This window comes from Manis javanica, chromosome 6, assembly GCF_040802235.1.
Source record: "Manis javanica isolate MJ-LG chromosome 6, MJ_LKY, whole genome shotgun sequence".
NCBI classification, from domain to species: Eukaryota; Metazoa; Chordata; class Mammalia; order Pholidota; family Manidae; genus Manis; species Manis javanica.
The window spans coordinates 147,431,609-147,450,342 of NC_133161.1; the positions used below are offsets into that span (position 1 = coordinate 147,431,609).

An 18,734-nucleotide genomic window follows, 5' to 3' on the forward strand; every position below is an offset into this window, starting at 1 on the left:
CCCACAGCTCAGGGTCCTAACAAACAGGTAGGAAAAAAGGCTGGGGGCACCTGCTCTGGTACCTAATGGCCTTCCACGTTGCTGTCGACCATGCTCTGTGGTTTAGAAAAGAGAAATGAAAGCAGGCCTGGGCTCGTGCACACACCATGTCCGCTGAGGACCAGACACGACTTGGGCGCTGTGATCCCACTCTAGACAGGGCCCAGCTCAAGCACAGGCCAGTTCTACTGGAGTCTGACCTGTGTCTGCCTACATATGCTTACAGCTTCCTGTGGTTCCTGGTCAGGCTAAAGGACTGACTGACTCCATCTGGGGATGGGAGACCGAGCACAGGAGTGCACCAAAAACACCCAGGTGTTAGAATTATCAAAAATTGCTAATCATCCCCAGCTCAACTGAGCATAAGCCTCACAGCAACAAACCCCATTCAGACCTGTGAGCTGTTCGGTCAAGAGTGTTAACCTAAAAAGAGTTTAAAATGCAGGGGCGAGCCCTGCGGCCTCCTTCCTGGAGACGGGAGAGCACCGAGGCACCTGGCTGACTAGGGGAGAATCCGCTGGAGTGACACCGACAACCCTCCATCCTGTACCCGGGAAAGAGGGGCAGAGGCTACACGCACAAGGCCTCCACCTGCCGCTGGGCGCGGAGTCCCGGATGCATGGGAAGGTGTGGCAGGAGCGTGGCCTGCCCAGGGCCCAGGGGTGCAGGCTGGAGGACGGCAGGTGCTGAGAGCCCACCCTCCTGGTCCTGGATTACGGAGGGTAAATGTGCTGTTGGCGGGCCTGGGTGATTAACGTCCACGTGGAGCGGTTACGGGGTTAAGTGCTGCCAGGGGTTGACGGCGCTGACAGAGGCTGAGGGGAGTGGGGCGGTTGCCTAGCAACGGCACCTGTAGCTCATTAAGCACCCAGTCTGCTTTGTCAGCCTGTAGCGGGGCTTGTAGAGCAGAGGATGGGGGGTAGGAGGGCCCGGAAGTGAAAGCTGGACAGTGTGTCTCAGGAGGAAAAGGGGGGAGACCGGGTGTTCTGTGAGCCCCCCGGAACAGCTCCACATCTTTTCCTCAGGCAGGAGGCAGGTAGGCAGCTCCAGGTGTGTGTCCAGGTTGGCATCCTCAGTCCATCCAGCTCTTGTCTCTTCCTGAGACCCTCATGCCAGCAGCCACCCAGGGAGGCCAGAACCCCCCACCTCAACACAAGCCCCCTCTCAAAGGCCTCAGGATTTGGAGATGAAGGGAGGTGACTTTGGGGTTTTGTCTTCAGATTCAGGGGAAGGCGACCCTCAGCTCTGAGGATGGGGTCACAGAGAAGGGTACCCGTGAGATGCTTTTTACCCTGAGAGGCCAAGACCTTCCTCTCCACCCTCCTGTCTCACCTTCCCATGCATCCCGGACTTCCCCTCAAGCACACCTGAGATACACCTGGGATACAGAAAAGGTGTGAGGACTGGAGAGAGGTTAATAACTTGGCTGCTGTTTTTGTTTTATAGAATCCGTGTCTACCAGAGCCTTGACTTCAGAATCCGCACACTGCATGTCTGTCGGGGGTGGCGGGGCGGCGGGTGGCTCCCTCCCACCAGGAGCTGGGTAAGCAGAGGCCTTCCGCCGCCTGGAAGCCATGTGGCCTTTGGCGGATACCTGTGCCAAGACTCTGTTTTCTCATCTGTAAAGCTGGGAGCAATCCTATCTGCCTACTTACCTTCTAGGCATCAAAGAAAGCAGTTCAAGAAGATGCGTGTTACAAGCACCGTAAATCCTCCTGCAGGCACAGGGTGTTTGTAAGACAGGGAAGACACCAGTGCCTCTGCGCCTCTGGCCTGGCCGCAGCTGTTTGCTGTCTGTCCAGAAGCAGAGAGAGGAACAGCCACGTGGCTGTGTTGCCAGGTATCTCGTGGTGGCGTGGCTCTGAGAGGGGCCTATTCAACCATTCTATTCTGGGTTTACTGGTTCAAATCCAGCCCCAGGCCAACAATTACTGTAATCACTGGGTTTGGAATTCAGAGACTCTGACTTTCAGCAGACCTCTTGCTTATGTATCGCCCACTGAGTTTTTACCACACATGTAGGCATGCAGTGACAAGAGAAACCGGAAAAGACTGGAAAACGCTGCTCACGGCCCCAGACAGACATCTGCCTGCCCTCCCCACTTCTGGATGACCTTAAAAGGAGCTGCAGGACTGCGGGGTGCATCTGCCAGGGAACTAAGCATCAGCAAGCCAAGCCCGGGCTGATGCTGCCTGAGCCCACCCCAGTCTGCCCTTCAGGCCTGAGAAGCCATCCCCCTTCCCCACACCACAGTTAAGGCAGTGCCTCTCCCACTCTTCAAGTCATGCCACATCTGATCAGGAAAAAAGCAAAATGCATTCAGAAACCAGCAGATATAAGGCTCCCCCAGGCTAATGTAGCCACTCACCAGCCCAGAAGGCACCAAGCCCCTGCCTGTTTCTGTGACTCTCTGCCTGAGTGGCCACAGGGTCTGTGGTGCCCTGCCACACCCAGGGTGTCAGATAGTGTGACGGCGTGCAAGCTGCTCACTCCGTGGCTTCTCCGATCCTCGTGTTGTGCAGCTATTTTCATGCTCTCGGTTATATTTAACCCGAGTCATAATATTTGGGGGGTTGGAAGCCTGCTGTTTCACCAAGAAAAGCATTTAAATATTCTCAGTTCCAGAGAATTCCAAGGGCTCTGGGAAGAGAGTGAGGCGTTTGCCCCAGATTTGTCTGCCACATCGCATCACGTGGGCTCCATTAGCGGATGGCTGGGGCCTGGAGCAGGCAGCCTGAAGGAGCTCTGCAGAAATGATGAAGAGCCAGTGAGTGATGTCCGCAGAGGGCTGGTGCCTCCGGGGTTCCCCAGGCACTCCCCCCGCACACCCCCACCGGGAGGGAAGCTAATTGGCGATACCGCCTGTCTTGTCACCACCCCGCCTCTATGTCAGGCTGAGGGGCAGGCAGAACTGAAGCCCCGTGTGACGGGAGGAGAGGCCCCGCTCGGCTCGGCTCAGCTCAGCCCCGGCTGGGCTCTCACTCCTGACTCCTGAACAGAGAGCATCCCGGGAGCCCCATCCTGATCCGGAGAGTCGGTGTCCCCCCACAGGAAGCCCTGGCGAGGCCGGCAGGGACCCTGTGGCCACCACAGACCCTGTGGCCACTCAGGCAGAGAGTCGCAGAAACAGGCAGGGGCTTGGTGCCTTCTGGGCTGGTGAGTGGCTACACTAGCCTGGGGGAGCCTTATATCTGCTGGTTTCTGAATGCATTTTGCTTTTTCCCGATCAGGCGAGGAGCAGAGGATGGCTTGTCCACAAAACGTGGAACCTGGATCAATACTATTTTATTCTTTACAACATAAAGGCATCCCTGAGGACACCCACTCACCTGCGCCCAGATGTTACAGATACTCTGTGCACACTTTCTGACCCTGAGTCTTGCCATCCATTGTTCTGGAAGTTCTTTCTGTCAGGTTGTACAGCACCCTCCTCTGCGTAACTCAGACTTACTCGGTCTCTTTGCACCACTCGCCCTGAGCCACGAAGGGCAGTTGGGGCAGAACCCCAAATGTAAGGAGGTGGAGCCTGAGTGGACGGAGGGCAGGACAGTGTGGTGGCCGCATGCTTTGTGTTACGGCGTCTCAACACAGGCAGTTCTCAGAGCGCCAGGAGAGGTGCTGTGTGCCAGGGCCCCAGGCACCCCAGTCCGAGCAGACTCCTCACTCTCCCCATGGAGAGCAGGCGGCATGAGACCTGCGAGGAGTCACGAGAACGGGTCCGGCTGATGCCCAGAGGGTCCTGCCCGGTGGAGGCGTCCAGGAGCCGGTCACCCAGGGAGCAGGAATCAAGGAGACCTGTGCGGCCGCTGAGGCCACTGTCCCATCTCCAGCCTGAACTCAAGCTCTAAAACCAACAGTCGCTTCACATTCGGGGAAACTGACATATGGTATAATTTTTTTTTAAACCTTCCAAGTTCCCTAGGCAGCTTTGACGTGAATATTAATACTAACATAATTTCATGATGATTAGAGAACACAATTAGGGGCTATTAATAATGACACAAATAATGACATTTAAGGCCTCATTTTAATTTGAGTAATATTCTGTCTGGTGGTATTTAAACAGCTCTGTCTGGCACAATTAGTACAGTGCTAGGGTGCAGTCACCGCTCACAGACTCCGTCAGTCCCAGGCCCACCTCCACGGCGAGGAAGATGGATGGGGCCCTGCGCCAACCCGCTGCATGCAGACAGACCTTCTGCTCTGGCTGTGGCCTGGCCATCGGGGCTGGGGCCTGAGGAACAGAGGGCCTAGTGAACAGAGTGCGGGAAAGGAGTCCGAACTGGAGAAGGTGGCTGTGGAGGATGGGAGCCCACTGGGCAGTCAGCTGCTCCATCCTTAGGGGCCACTCCTCCTAAAAAGTCAGAGGGACAGGTTAGGTTTCCATGTTTCCAGCTTCTCACAGTAAAATCTTACTTGACCTGCAGAATGTGGCTCCCCATTTAGGCCCAGAAACCTGTGCAACCCCTCTTCTTCAGTGGCATCATCCTCCTTCGGTCAGAGCACGCAGAACATCCTCACGTGACTATCCGGTTCCCTTCCCGCCTCCCACCAGCCTGCCCTCCTGTTGAGGGGTTGGCCTGCATCTTATTTGCCCTCAGGCCCTCAGCTCCCAGGCATGTGGCAGGCTCTCGGTGTTTCTTAGATGACCTAACGACCTAGCCACCGAGGGTTCTGCCTCCCCCCCATCAGGCCCACGTTTGAAGCTGAAACCCCCTTACAGCATTCCACTCGCGGAGCTCTAAACTGCAGCTCTTGGATGTTTCTGACCAACGGCAAACCCTGGGGAGACGACTGGGCTGGCAGAGGGGTGTACAGGGAGGACAGGTGGGAAATACAAAATTTCAGTGTAAAGCAGGTACCGGAAGTGGACTTAAAATAATCTAGGGCCCTCGGCCTGGGCACTAACGTGCCCTAATTTCATGATACATTTTAGAGTCATAGACTCAATTCTGTGTGAAGAGAATTGGTAGGTAAGGCTGGACTAGAAGTGAGGTTTCATCCCAATTCAGGTTTCCACAGCAGAAGCTGAACCCTAACAACAAACTTCCTGCTAAATAAGATCTTAAATGAAAAAGTAGGAGGACGGGGGTGTGGGGAAGGGGAAGAACGTCACTTGGGCATTTACCTAGGGCCAGGCATTTCAGGTACTTTACGCCCACTCCTTCTTTGACCCTCACAGTGACCCTACGAGATACATATTATTGTTATTTTCATGTCACAGATGGGGACACTGAGGTTTAAAGAAGTTGAATTAACTGCCACACAGCAGCATGTGGCTGATCCAGGCTTCCCACCCAGGGCTGTCTGACTCCAGAGCTCAGATCGTGACCAGCCACCGTCGTAGGGTAGGGGACCAAGGAAGGCGAGGACCTGCGGGACGCTTATGGCTCACAAGAGGCTGGGAGGCCACCTGCCGAGCAGACCTGGGAGACGAGGCAGCCTCTTGGTGTCCCTTCCACCTGAGGATCCTGTGCGGTCTGCAGGGGGAGAAATGGAAATGGACAAGGGCCCGTGCAGGGAGCCCTGGAGCTGGCGAGCGCAGGTGTTGCACCCGGGACCAGTGCACAGCATGAGCGCATCTGAGGATGGGGTTGGCAGGAGCCTTTGGCTGAGGCCGGAGCTGCCACGGAGGCCAGGGCAGGGTCTGTAAACAGCGGGGAAGTTAAGTGGAGCCTTTCTGGGTAATTGACTATCTGCCCAAGGACCCCCTGCCAAGCCCAGGAAGGACCGGGCCTGACGCACACAGCCTGTCTGGAGTCAGTTCTGCAGGGGTAGGGTGCCCGGTGGACAGCAGGCCGGCGACTTTGCTGTCAGGACCCCCATTTCCATTGCAGGCTCCTTTTGTCTGAGTCCCTGATGCATGACTTAGGGAACCGTTTGAATCTACAGCAGTGATGGCAACAGTGCAGTGTGGACAATGGGCCCGATGGGACTGAATGGAGGATGAAAGGCTGGGGGCTCCAGCCTGAGGCCCCCAGCCCCACTCACCGGGGACCCCCAGCCTGCCTCAGCATCCCTCACAATGCCCCATGCATGCTATCAACAGAAGGGCAGGGGGTCTCACCCCTCTACCGCTCCAATGGTGAAGCCCTTAGACTCTTGCCCAGACAATCCTAATAACCTGTGTAATATCTGGGCTTTCTACCTCTCCCCTCTTCAACCCCTGCTAGATACACCATTATCAGAATTAAATTCACAGTGGATAAAAATCATATCCAACATTTACAAAGTTTACTACGTGCCAGATATCATTCTAAGCACTTCCCATGTATTACTTACTTGATCCTCACAACGACTCCATGAGCTAAGGACTATTCATCATTCCCATTTTACAGATGAGGGAACTGAGGAATAGATTAAGTAATCTGCCCACCATCACAGGGCTAGGAAATGACAGAGCCGGGGTTCAACATCCCCCTTCGTCCTCCTCAGACAAGGGCAGCAACAGTCACACTATGCTGCCTCTCCCCTCGAAGCCTTTCAGGGGCTTCTCACTACCTGGCCCACCGCAGGTCCGAACTCCTTAGCTTACATGCCTTCCAAAATATCTGTTCTGACCCACCGTCTGACCCCCTCTGCCTCCTCTTCTGACCCTGCAGGCCCAGGGGCTGCTCTTTCTCCCCCACACAGTGTGCAGCTTAGGGATCTTCACTTCGGGGCACCTGCTCCCACCCCATTTCCCCGGCCCACACCCCTCCCTTCTCAGCCCCCACCCCAGCCGACAGCTGGTCTTTTCACCCTTTTGGAACTCCTCTTAGGAAAGCAGATCGTTCTAATGGCAAGAGCACCAGCCTGGGACGCGCAGGGTTAAAATGCTCCTCTGGATATTGGTTCTGTCACTTCTCTGAGCATCAGTTTCCTTGTCTGTAAACAGGGGGTGATGATAAAAGTACTTATTTTCAAGACTTGTTGCAGGGATTTAAAGAAGTCAACTGGGAAAAGCATGGGACTCCTAATGGACTCCGTCAAGGTCACAGCTGCTCCCAGCTTCCTGCCATGAGAGCATTTATCCAGCCTCCTTGACATCTTAGTCGTCCGGGGCCTCAGGAAACTGTAAGTTACTTAAGGGCAGGTATTACCTGTCAGTCTCTGAAGTCCCCCGCACACCTTGCCAAGTGCCAGACATTGTGGGTGCTCCATAAACGTTTCTTGTATCAATCACTTTAAATGTTTGACCAGCGTCAGGCTGTCATGGAGGGGATGCGGCTGCCAAAGGCGGCAGATCCGGATGGTTTCTGAGTCCCTTTCAGCTTTGCAAGTCAGGACCTCAGCCTCCTCCCCAGAGAGAACCTGTGCAAAACACAGAATTTTTGCACTTACTGTCATCAATGGCATCAGCGTGAGGTCACGCTGACCCTTCAAGTCCATTTCAAGCCCACTCACATTTTTCTCCTCCAAATGTTTTTTTTCCAGGGGTCTGGCATTTCCCGTCCACACCAGGAGGCTGGTGTTCTGGCAGCCCCAAAGTACGACTGCCACTGGTGGAAAGTCACCCCAGCAAATAGAAATGTCAGTCAATCATTTCCCAGCGCTTTCCTCTCATTGGCCTTCCCCACCACATGTAATGAGAAATGCTTTTTGCCCAAATATTGCTTGAATTTCAAACACACCATTTCCCTGGGGGTGAGCAGATGAAAAGAGAAATCTGGTTTGCAATGTAAGATCTCCCTGCGCAAGTTGCATTGAGCGAACACCGAAACTAAATTTTTATCAAGCTCCTGGAAAGGACAGGAGTCTCCGAGGCTCCCTTCCCACTGCGGGGATCCGGAGTTACTTTACATGAACGCCAAGGAAGCACCCCTCAAGGCAGGAGGAAAGGAGAGATGTTAAATGCATGGGCAAAACGAGAAATCTGAGCATGGCTCCCAGGGAGTGCCTTCCTGGGCACCTCTTTGCACACGCCCTGGCTGTCCACAGCTGGGCTAGGTGGGCCATGGGCGACGTCTAAGAGGCCCTGGAGAAATGGTTCTCAATCCTGGCTGCCTTCGAATCTCCTAGTGTGTTTTAGAAAATAATACTAATGCCCAGACTCCACCCTGGACCAATTAAATCAGTCTCTGTGTGAAAGACCCAGACCTCAGGATTTTATAGAAGCTCCCAGATGACTCAAATGTGCAGCCAGAGTGGGAAGTGTATAGATTTGGAGGATGTAACCCCCCTGAAATGCAGAAAAACTTTTGTATGCATGAGAATATGTGTGCTTCGCTGCAGTGAGGAGGTCATAACTTTCACACAATTCTTTAAAATATCTATGACTCCAAACAGGTTTTTACCAGTTGGTCTATGGTTTGGTGTCTCAGGCTCCTTCCATCTGGAAGAGGATATGCATCTAAGATGTTGTTGTTAAGGCTTAGTTGCTAATGGCAAACAGCTCCTTGAGGAATGACCTTGTTGATCTCAATGCCAAATGCTAAGAAGCTGTCAATGAGAGACCCCCAGACACTATGGGGGTAAGACCCACTGAGAAGCAAAGGCAGCATCCTTGCCGGAAAAAACTGGGTACTCGGCACAGTGTCTTACTAGGCAGCCCTACCTGCGGCTCAGCTCACAGCTGTGCCCTGTGTGGCCTCTGAATCAGGACATCAGGAGCCAAGTCCATGGAGAGGGGTGAATGTCCAGGGTCTCTGATTTGGGGAGCTCTGCATTCCCAACTGGTCAGGGCTCTATAAAACTGTCCTGAGACCCAGCTTGTAAGCATGTGCTGGTGGGGGTAAAGGGAAGCAGGTGGGGGTGGGGTCAATAAAGAGAAGGGGCCAAGCCCCTGAATAGCATCCACAAGACTGAAAGAGGCTCCTGGGAACCTTCAGCACCAGTAGAACATGATTGCAATTTATATGGGGGGTGCTTAAGGCTTACGTAACCGTCTAAGCTGGGCTGAAGGAAGAGTGGGACCAGGAGGGAAGGTGCTGTGCTCGCCAGCCCCCCAGCCACCCTCACGGGCACTGGAGACCGTTGCCTTATGAACACCACTTGCCAGCCCTCCTGCTGCCCCAGGGCCTGGCTGGATCCGGGTTTGGGCTCCACCAGGGTACAGCCGGGCCTGCCTGCAGCCCTACCATCACCAAAAGGCAAGAGGGCTGGGCTTGGGGCCTCCCAGCCCCACGTCAGCTGCGTTAAGTGCTCAGCTGCACTCATGAAAGGGCCCCCTCTTCCCCTCCTTTCAGCCCTGCGCTCTAATTTATCCTCTCCTTTGATAACCAACTCCAAACACGTTCAGCCTAGGCCGGGCCATCAGCGCACAAAGGCCTGTACTCTCCGGGCTGAATGAAGCACTTCACTCTTGGGGGATTTCTATAGAAGGCAAACCCACCAAACAAGCCACTGCACTTAAATCAGACAATGCCTGAGGTGGCAGCGAGGAGCCCGGTGCTAATGACTCAGCTAGCAGTGGGCTCCTCTGTTTTGAAGCTCTGGAACAGCGTGGGAGAGCGACCCGTGCCCTCCCCAGCCTCCGGGCCTATCCCTCCCCTCCCGCTCCCACGCTAGAAGGTTGACCCTCCGCATCTGCTGGTTCTCTGCATCCTGAATCTCGGAATCTCTTGATTCCCCTAGGCCTGTGCAGATGGACTCGGACTCCCTCTTTGCCTGGGAAAAAGAACCCAGAAATTAAGCCTGCCCTGGGCCTTCTCTCTCTCTTTTATGCTGAAGACGAGGAAACCAGAGTAACTGCTGGGAGTCACAGAGTCCTGGTGGCAGAGGCAGAGTCAGAACCCTTGTCTCTTGCCCCATTCAGTTCATACAAGGACTGACATAAGTGAGATGGTGCACGGGAAGCACATAGCTTAGTTTCTGGCACCTAAAAGCACCCAAAAAATCAGCTGTCGTTACCGGTTATGGCCATCGTAGCATCCTTCTTCCAGAAGTCACTTGACTGCTCGTGGAGTGCCTGTCATGAGCCAGGCAGCCTTCTGGGTGCTTCAGGCATAAAACAGTGACCACGATACAGCCCTGGCCTCCCGGAGCTTGTATTCTACGGGGGGATTCAAACCGGTCCGCAGGCGATTCCAGAAAAGAGCAGTAGATGCATCCAGAGGAAGAGCGCCCAGTAGGGACTAGGTGTGGGGCTGGGCGAGGGGGACCGTGTCTCGGCTGGGACTGAAGGAGGAGCTGCAGCTAGGTGGGGCCAGGTGGAAGGAGGTGAGAATGAGGGGACAGGCTGGAGCAGAGAGACTTCTGGGAGGATGAATGATTGGATCCGCAAGGGCGAATGAGGAGCGCAAAGGTGGGTGAGGGCGAGATGCATTTCAGGAAGGGAAAGCAATTTCCTGGGCATGAGGGGTGAGGACGGGGTGCTGAAGCAAGGAGGCAAATGGGTGGGACTTGAGGCTGGACAAACAGGCACTCATCAGATACATGGGAAGCCGCAGAAGGGAGCCTGGACAGCGTCCAGAGGGGTGAGAGACGGATGTAGGCTCCACGGGCCTGGACGGGCTCACAGCATGGACTGTGAGAAATGGATGGCAGGGGGCAAGGTGGGCGGCAGGGAGACCAGCTGGCAGGGCGAGCCCCAGTTTAGCTTTGCTCCATGTTCCATTTCCACACATTACATGGCTCTAATCTCGAGTCGCCAAATAAGGCCTGCGAGCAGAGGCCTCTTGGAAGGAGAAATAAGCTGAGAGAAGAGAGCTGTGGCCACAGGGTCAGAGAAATTGAACAATGGCCTTCCCGGGTCACTAGCCACAAAGAGGACCATATATTGAGAGCGACTTCTTGCCCGCCAACCAAATGTGTGACCTGGCAACCTCCATACCCCCCATCTGTACAATTAGGGTGCACACTAAACACCTGGTATGAAGTGCCCTGCAGTTCTCCCACCCTGTGGTTCTGTTACTCAAAATACATACCATACATTTGTATCCTGAGGTGCCTGGCATGAAAACAAGATAAAATGATTTCCATTTGACAATAGAGGAAACACAGCTCATCAAAATCAAGTGCCCTGCCCAATGATCATGGACATTTCCTCTTCTGGGTTCCCGTCACTGTGTCCAAGAAAGGCGCAGCTTTGACACCGGCCAGGGGAAGCCGGTTGGGAGCTGGGTTCCTGGGCTGGGCCAGCCTTCCCTTGCAGCCTGTGCACAGACCCATGGTCTTCAGGAAACCCTCTTTCCCAGGCCCTTTGCCCTCAGGTGTGAGGTTCTGCAGAGAGCCACCACACACTCTTCTGGCCAGTAGCTCTGGCAGCCACTAAGACAGAAGCCAAAGCTCCAAGCAGGTGGGCAAAACAACAAATCTAGGCTGGGCTGGGAGAGGAGAAAACCACCTCAGAGCTGCTTTTGGGGGAAAAGTACTCTCCATCCTGCAGCGTTACAACGCAAAGCAGCATAGTGTCCAGAGGTGCGCAGCTGCATGGAACAATTGAAAAATTGCCTTGTTGGACTACAACGTGCCAATTTTTCAAATCTGAGCCATTTTCACTATTACAGTCGGTGCAGCCTAAGCCGGGAGAATTTTCTTCTGGGAGGGAAAATTGATTCTGAGGTTACCATTAACCCCCATTAGCACAGCATGCTCCATTCCAAAACTATTCTTGGGAACTGAGGGGACCGGAGGAAGCTATAGAGGCCCATGGTGAGGTTGGTGCCCAACATCACAGGTGCTAACAGCCCAAGTCCATTAGCCCCATGTCTTAGAAGGGCAAAAGAATGAGATGGAGAGAGGCTGGTGGAGAGAGAACATAATAGGATCTGGGCATGTGTTTTCCCAGGAATCCCTAGGCGCTTGAAGTCTGCCTGGGTGCCTCACTTCATTTAGGTGGATTGGGGACTTGCATGAGCTGAATAGCAGGAACCAAGGCTAACACCTGAATAAATTCTCTTTGTTTGGGCCTGCAGCCCTCACCTGCCCCCGTCTCTAACAGGAGGCAGAGCCTGGCAGAGGAGTATTTCCCAGGAGCTGGCTTGGAGGCACCCTCCGTCCCCATTCCCTGCACCCAGCTGCTCAGGGCCCAGGTCTTTGCAGACACAACTGTAAGACAGCTGATTTGTCTGCCAGAGGTGCTCTGTACAGAAAACCACTACAAGCCATTCTAAGATTAGTCAAGAGCCAGCAGCCTTGCCCATGGGGTGTGCTGTGAGCTCCATCTTCCCAAACACAGCACCAAGACCCACCAGCCCAGTGGAGAAGGCAGTGGTGGAAGCGAATGCTGCAAAGCAAGGAGAAAGGCACCTGTGTGAACAGGGGGGAGCAGCAGGTAGCTGAGCAGAGCAGGGTGTCCACCTCTCTCTCCAGTGCGTGTCTTACATGCTGATGACAGCAGTAGGCATGGGTCCTGCCGCCAGCAAGCAGAGTCTGAGTTCTGACCCTGCATAAGTTACTTAACAATATCTGAGTCTGGCCCTTCTCCTACAGCCTGGAAGCACAACTAACCACCTGGCAAAGCTGTCAGAGTTCAATAAGACAATACAGGAAAGGAGTGATTAGAGTAGTTGCTCGACAACTATGCATAAGTGTGTATGTACACCGAACAGTTATATATATGTGGGGGGGGGGGTGCATATAAACAACTAAGCAAGCCCATCGTCCATTCAGGATGTCTCTTTGGTGTTCATACAGAGACATAGCTTCATTGTTCTTGCAAGCGCTTGCTTCAGCCTCAGTCTTGTGGCTATGCGGTTTGCCAGCTCTGAACTTCAAAAGTTCCTTCTCCCCACTCCTGTATCTCCTCCAGCACCATCATTAAGCCGTCCCTCCTCGCCCCTCCCTCTCCAGGGATGCCCTCTGCTCACATGGCTGTCCTCCTGTCCTCCCTGGCTTAGCCAGTCTACCAGGCGGCACAGCAAAGCAAGGCCTCACAGGTGCTGCAGACAAGAAAGCACTCCAGGATAGCAGGTCTTGCATCATTCCACTTCCTGTAGAGTATCCACCACGTGGTGGGCCTGCGCTGGGTGCCAGGGTACAGGACAAGCATGGTCCGGCCCAGTCCGGCCTAGTCCTGGCCCTCCAGGGATGCCAGAGTCCTACATGGGCACCAGATTCACAAGCAGCTGCTCGCATCATACATGGTCAGTGCAGGACCCGCTCACCAGGAGGCGGCAGGACTGAGCACAGTCCTCGGTGGGTGCCCTCAGGGCTGCGCACCCGCACGGAGGTTGCTTCCGGCCCCTGCAGACACAGGGAAGTTGACCTCTCTTAGTCATCGGGTGATTTGTGCAGGCGGGGAGGGGAGCGCGCCTGGCTAAGTGCTGATGGGACGTCCCTGTCAACACAATGTTCCGCCTGGCCGGGCCATCATATATAAAGATATTTAATGAATTAGTTAATTAATGAGAGGAGTTTGATTGATAGATCATATGGGGCTCGCAGCAGGGTGAGTCTGACCCTCGAGATCGCCAGCTCGGCTGCAATCCGGCCCCTCACTGGTCGGGGGAGCGCGGTCGCTCCGGCAATTTGCATGCATTTAATGTAGCTCTTTAATAGAATGTAATGTTAGCGAAAGCCAAAAGCAGAGCAGCTGTAACTTAAAAGACAGCCCCATTACCGCGAGCCTTATAATTAGGGTAAGAGGGAGACCCGGTCTGCCATATGTTAAACTCTTTTGAGGTTAATAGCTCCGTCAGATTTTTGCAATTTAAAAAAATTGTGCTTGAAGGATGATGACAGGGCTCATCAGTGCGGCGCCTCTCCAGCGGAGGAACGGACAGGAGGACCCTATGTCTCCCAAGACCCTCTTCCCCGGGGAACGGCGAGGTGGCCTCCCTCCCGCCACAGGCCGCTGCTGTCCCCACCGGCTTCCGCGACCCCGGCCCCATCAGCGCAAAGCTGCAGCCTCGGCCTGGCGGAACCGGCGCTCAGCCCGCCCTGCTCGGCGCAGCCCCTGCCCCAGGCCCCCCTGAACCGCGCCGGGGCGGAGCGCCGCGCCTACCTGGCCTCGTCCCAGGCAACGCGAGCAATTACGGTCCGCGGGCTACCTGCGCGGGCGGCTCGGGAAGCGCGCAGCGGGCACTGCCTGGCGAGGAGCGGCGATCGCCGGGCATTTGCTCGGTAACTACCTGGCACGGCGCCTTGGGATGTGCGGCCCCTCTGGGGCTGGGCGGCGAGCGCGGGGCCCCTGCGCCCCGGTGCGGCCTGGAGCCCCGGAGACCGCCTCCCGCTCCCCGAGGCCCGCCCCAGCCCCGGGCGCCTTCCCCGCGTGTCCGGCGGCGGCGCAGGCAGGGAGGCGCTGCGGGCCCGAGTCGCCTGCTCCCCGGACGCCGCACCCCGTCGCCGGCTTCCGCGCGGAGCACGTGGGCGTGCAGGCGCTCCGGACGAAACAGCAGCAAGGGGAAAGACGGAATCCCTCCTATTTTTTTTTAAAGGGGGCTCTTGTTAAAAGGAAATTACGGGAGCGATAAAATTACTGCTAATTGCACGAGTATCTGATTATCTCTGGTACCAGAAAAGCATGAGCCGCGCCTCCTCCCCTGCCAGCCCCTTGAAGAGTTCTCAGGGGCCTCTCCCGTCCAAGGGCACAGACCTACCTCTCTGGCCAAAATCTGCAAGACCGAAGAACGGAGGGAGGCAGACAGAAGATGCAGGGAGGCAAATGCAGACCTCCAGGAAGGAGAAGAAAAAGTTGGGGATGGGATGGCGCAGAAATGAAGGGGGGGACAGAGGCGGCAGAAGATAGCAATGCATCTTCCAGAGAGTTATGTCCGCCCTTACCGCCTGAGCAAGGGTCGCTTGTCCCGGGTCCTGGGAGCTGACAGGTGTGGGGATGCGTGGGGCGAGCTGCTCAGCGCTTCCAGCCCTCTTTCCCTTTGGGGGACAGGTTGCAGTGGGCGTCTGTGACGGAGCTGGGAAAACTTACTTGTGTTAATAAATCTTGATTTGCAATGCTACGTACCAGAAGCTGTTCGCAGTGAGCACAACACAACACAACAGCTAACTTTTGTTAGCACTTGATGGCTTAGAAGGCATTTCCCATCTGCTTTCTCAATAATTCTCTCACCTGCCCTGCCCCCTCAGCATCCCCATTTTTGGACAAGCTAAACAAGACTCAGACAAGGTGAGCAGCCCCCCAGAGGGCCCCCAAAAGTTGTTATTGGGACAGCTGAGACTCCAGGCCGAGGGTACCTCCAGCTTTTCTTGGGAAACTTGAGGGATTTCTCTGCATGGCACTAGGATGTGTACATAAGGTGCGGAAGCTGGGTTTCATTATCTTCTTGACACTCATTACTTGTTTAAGTCAGCAGCTCAGGCACTCTCACCTCTTGGAAGTGGCCCAGTCATCCGAGCTACTTTCCCACGGGAAGGGACTTCCTTGGTGCACCAGCCTGGGGTGTCAGCCTCAGGTCACCCGTGATGCCGCCCCAGCTCAGTGATGGGAAACGGCAGTGGCAGGTCGTGGGTGGAAGAGTCCACTTCCTGTTCTCGGCCCCTCCCGCGCCTTCAGCCGATCAGGATAAGGAAGGGAGACCCCCAGCCTGTCGCCCATCCCAGCTGCTGCCACAGCTGGGGAGGCTCAGAGGCTCCCTCCTCAAGAACCTGGCGAGGCCGGGCAGAGCTGAGGGCCACCACAGCTCGTGGAGACTCCTGGGCAGTCGGGGCCGCTCCCCCCATCACCACTCACCACCACACAGCCACCACCCTCCCCCCACAGAGGACCCGACAGCTGCTTCAGCACCCCCATCCACAGGTGGATCCCGGGGCAGCTTCTGAGCCTGGCGTGCAGCCAGCACAGCCTTGCTCTGGAGGAGCGTGGGACACATGCAGGAATAGGTGCCCTTCATCAGGGCAGCTGGCCTCTAAGGGAGACCGGAGCAAGGCTGGAGGCTCCCTGGGCTGGGGGCTGGGAGGCACGGGCAGAGGCACAGCTTTGAACTCAGACGCGTGAGGAAGAGAAGAGGCCTCGGGGGGAGGGCCGACCCCAGCCTGTCCACCCCCGTCTGACCAGCAACCAGCATCCTCTCCCTCTCCACACAGCCTGCTCAAGAGAAGTTAATGAAAAGTAAACAAACTGACTTTTCCCACCAACTACCTCATGGGAGAAGATCCCGCAGGCTGAAGGGGTCAGTCGGCAGTCACCCAGGCCATCTGAGGCCCGAGCAGGCAAAGGACTCGAGCTTAGGGCTGTCTCCTGACGGAGGCCCCAGGCCGTGGAGAAGCCCCTTTCCCCGAAGGCCAAGCCCTCCAACATGGTCCCTGTTATACAGATGCTGAGGATTAAAGATGAATCAGACCTACCCTCCTAGGACTTTATGGTCCTGCTGCAAAGACACACAGCCTCCAGACTTGGAGAATATCAGCTATCTCTAAATTCAAATTATAGAGAGGAGGGAAAGGAGGTGGAGATTAAGGTGACAGGGCTGGACAGCATGCTGGTGGCTGGGGCACCCTAGACCCAGATGTCCTGACTCCCGGTCCAGTGCTCTTCCCATCACAAGGCAGAATGAAGTAGGGCCGGCCCCGTCACTCGGCCCCGGCCAGAGCAGTGGGCCTCCTTGCCTCGCCCTGGCCGTTTCCTCCCCTGCTTCTTTCTTCCAGCCTAAGATGCGCGATGAGCGCCTGCTCCTCAGTCCTTCCTGCCCGGCACAGGATGCGTGTTCCATTTCTACCCAGTGGAGGAACTGATAACATTTGCGCTACTCAGTTTAAAAAGAAATTCCTCCGTACCATCTATTCTCAGGCAGGAGAGGCTTGGCCAGGGCGGGACGTGGGGAGACAGGGGACAGGTGGAAAGGGAGACGCAGGGCGGAAAGAGGGACGCTGGCCGCAGCCAGAGTCCTTCCCTGGTTCACTGAAGGGGATGCATTTCGCATCTACTCTTGAAAAAGAGGATGGGCTGGGGTTCTCCTGATTGTTCTTGTACCATGCCCGGCAATCTCCTGCCTTGTGGCACCCCCATGACTTACTCCTTCACCTCCTTTAAGGGCTGTGTCAGAGGGCACCTACCCTGACCTCCGTGCTTAAAACTGCATTACCTGCCTCCCACCAGCTGCCATCCCCCTGGCCTTCTGATTCTCCAGCACCTAGTAACTCCTAGCTTAGCGTACGACTTCCTTACGCAGGATGTTATGTGAGTTTGCACTCTGCCACCACTACACTGCAAGTGTCAAGAGGACGACGGTTCTGTGTGTTTTGTCCACAGCAACTAGAACACTACTTAGCACACGGTAGATACACAGTAAGAACGGGTAAAGGAATGGATTCAGTAATCAACCATGGATCTTCAGCTGGGAGAACTGGGGGACCTGATAGCAACCCCTCAATGCGTGGGTGAAGAAAGGGGGGCAAGACAAGGCTCCAGGGAGGGGGTGACACTCAAGTTAAACCTTCTTTCCCATTCTCTTTTTCCTCTTCCTCGACTATTTCGCCTTGTGCATTTGTTAATTCATTCATTTACTTACTCATTCAGAAAAGAGTTTTTGTAGACTCACCCACTCAGTAAACACCATGCAAAAAATATTATTTGACACATATGGATCACTTTGCTCCATTTATCTCATCTGAACAACTCTATAAGCTTATTGCTATTACTATCCCCATATTACAGGTGATAAAATTATGGCTCAGAGAGGTTAAGTGGCCTGTGCAGTCACACAACTAGAAAATGGAGTGGGCGAGGCAGGCACAAAGGTCTAACTCCAAACTTCTGTGGGCACCTCTACATCTTTTTCCCATCTGTCCCTGTTTCCTTCCTGCCTCTCAGGCCATATTAAATGGTCCAACCAAGGTGGCAGGAGAGTCAGCCAAGGTCCCCCAGAGCGGGAACCCATTTGAGGGCTCCAAATGCCCCCATGAAGCCACCTCTCACTATCCCATCTGCTCTCCACCTCCTGGCCCCACACTATGAGCCCCTCATACAGATGCTGGTGTGACTCACAGCCTCAGGATCAGTCCCTGGGAAAGAAAGAGGGTTCATAAAACCTTACAGCAGTTTTATAACCCATTCCTGGCTTTTACAGATGTACTGGGCAGCCAAGGCTAGTGAGCAGTGAAGTGTCTGGGGCAGTGGGTGGACCATGAATCGGTGAGAATAGCTGCAACTTTTTTGTGAAAATCCCACCATCATGTAGCTGCCTGAACGGGAAGGACAGAGCGAGAAGGCGGCATTTCTTCACATCTCTACAGACAGCCTCAAGGGCACTTTGACATTTGATTTCCACCAAGTGAAGTGAGTATTATTTCAGATTCACAGCCTGCCCAGAGAGGTTGTGTAGACCCAACGGTGGCAGAGTCAGGACCCAGACTCCAGCTGTCCCACCTGAGTTCAGATATGATGCTTTGTTCCTGGGATGGCCTGGGATGGCATTAACTCTCAGTGACCTCTGCCACTACCTTCAGAGACAGGTCCCAGGCAGGGTCACACCCCATGAGGTTTCTGTCCCAGCTCCATTGCCCAGATGTATCCCAGGGCAGCCTCCCAGGGCAGCCTCCCAGGACATCTCTGCTGCCAACACCCAAGGGTTGAGGATTTATCACCCATGTCTGGGCCCCTGGAGCCCCAGCTCAGCTCCTTCATGTCCCTTCATACTCCTCCCACGTCTACTCCGCAAGCCATCCACCCTGTCATTTCCAGGGCATAGCTCATGTTAGCACCCGACAAGGGCTCTCGGAGTACGAGCAATGCCTCACAGACATAATTGCCTATGTTACTTGGCTCATTCCTAATGAAAACATGAGTGAAATGGGTCTTGTCATGCTTCTTTTACAGATGAGGAAACAGGTTCAGAAAAATCAAGTGATTTCTCACATGTCACACAGCTGGTGA

At 54.9% G+C, this 18,734-nt stretch overlaps 1 long non-coding RNA gene across 5 annotated transcripts; it reads right to left on the reverse strand.

The window, feature by feature from the left end:
* Positions 1–4,064: 4,064 nt before the first annotated feature.
* Positions 4,065–14,245, reverse strand: LOC140850031 (uncharacterized). Of its 5 annotated transcripts, none has more exons than XR_012132752.1 (4): positions 13,908–14,245; positions 9,872–10,013; positions 7,123–7,333; positions 4,065–4,394 (listed from the first exon to the last, which is right to left on the reverse strand). It is a non-coding gene; the product is annotated as an uncharacterized lncRNA (long non-coding RNA). The 5 variants fall into 5 exon arrangements; XR_012132754.1 differs by having other exon boundaries at positions 4,065–4,274; positions 13,908–14,244; XR_012132751.1 differs by lacking the exon at positions 4,065–4,394 and adding an exon at positions 12,772–13,147 and having other exon boundaries at positions 6,762–7,333.
* Positions 14,246–18,734: the final 4,489 nt, after the last annotated feature.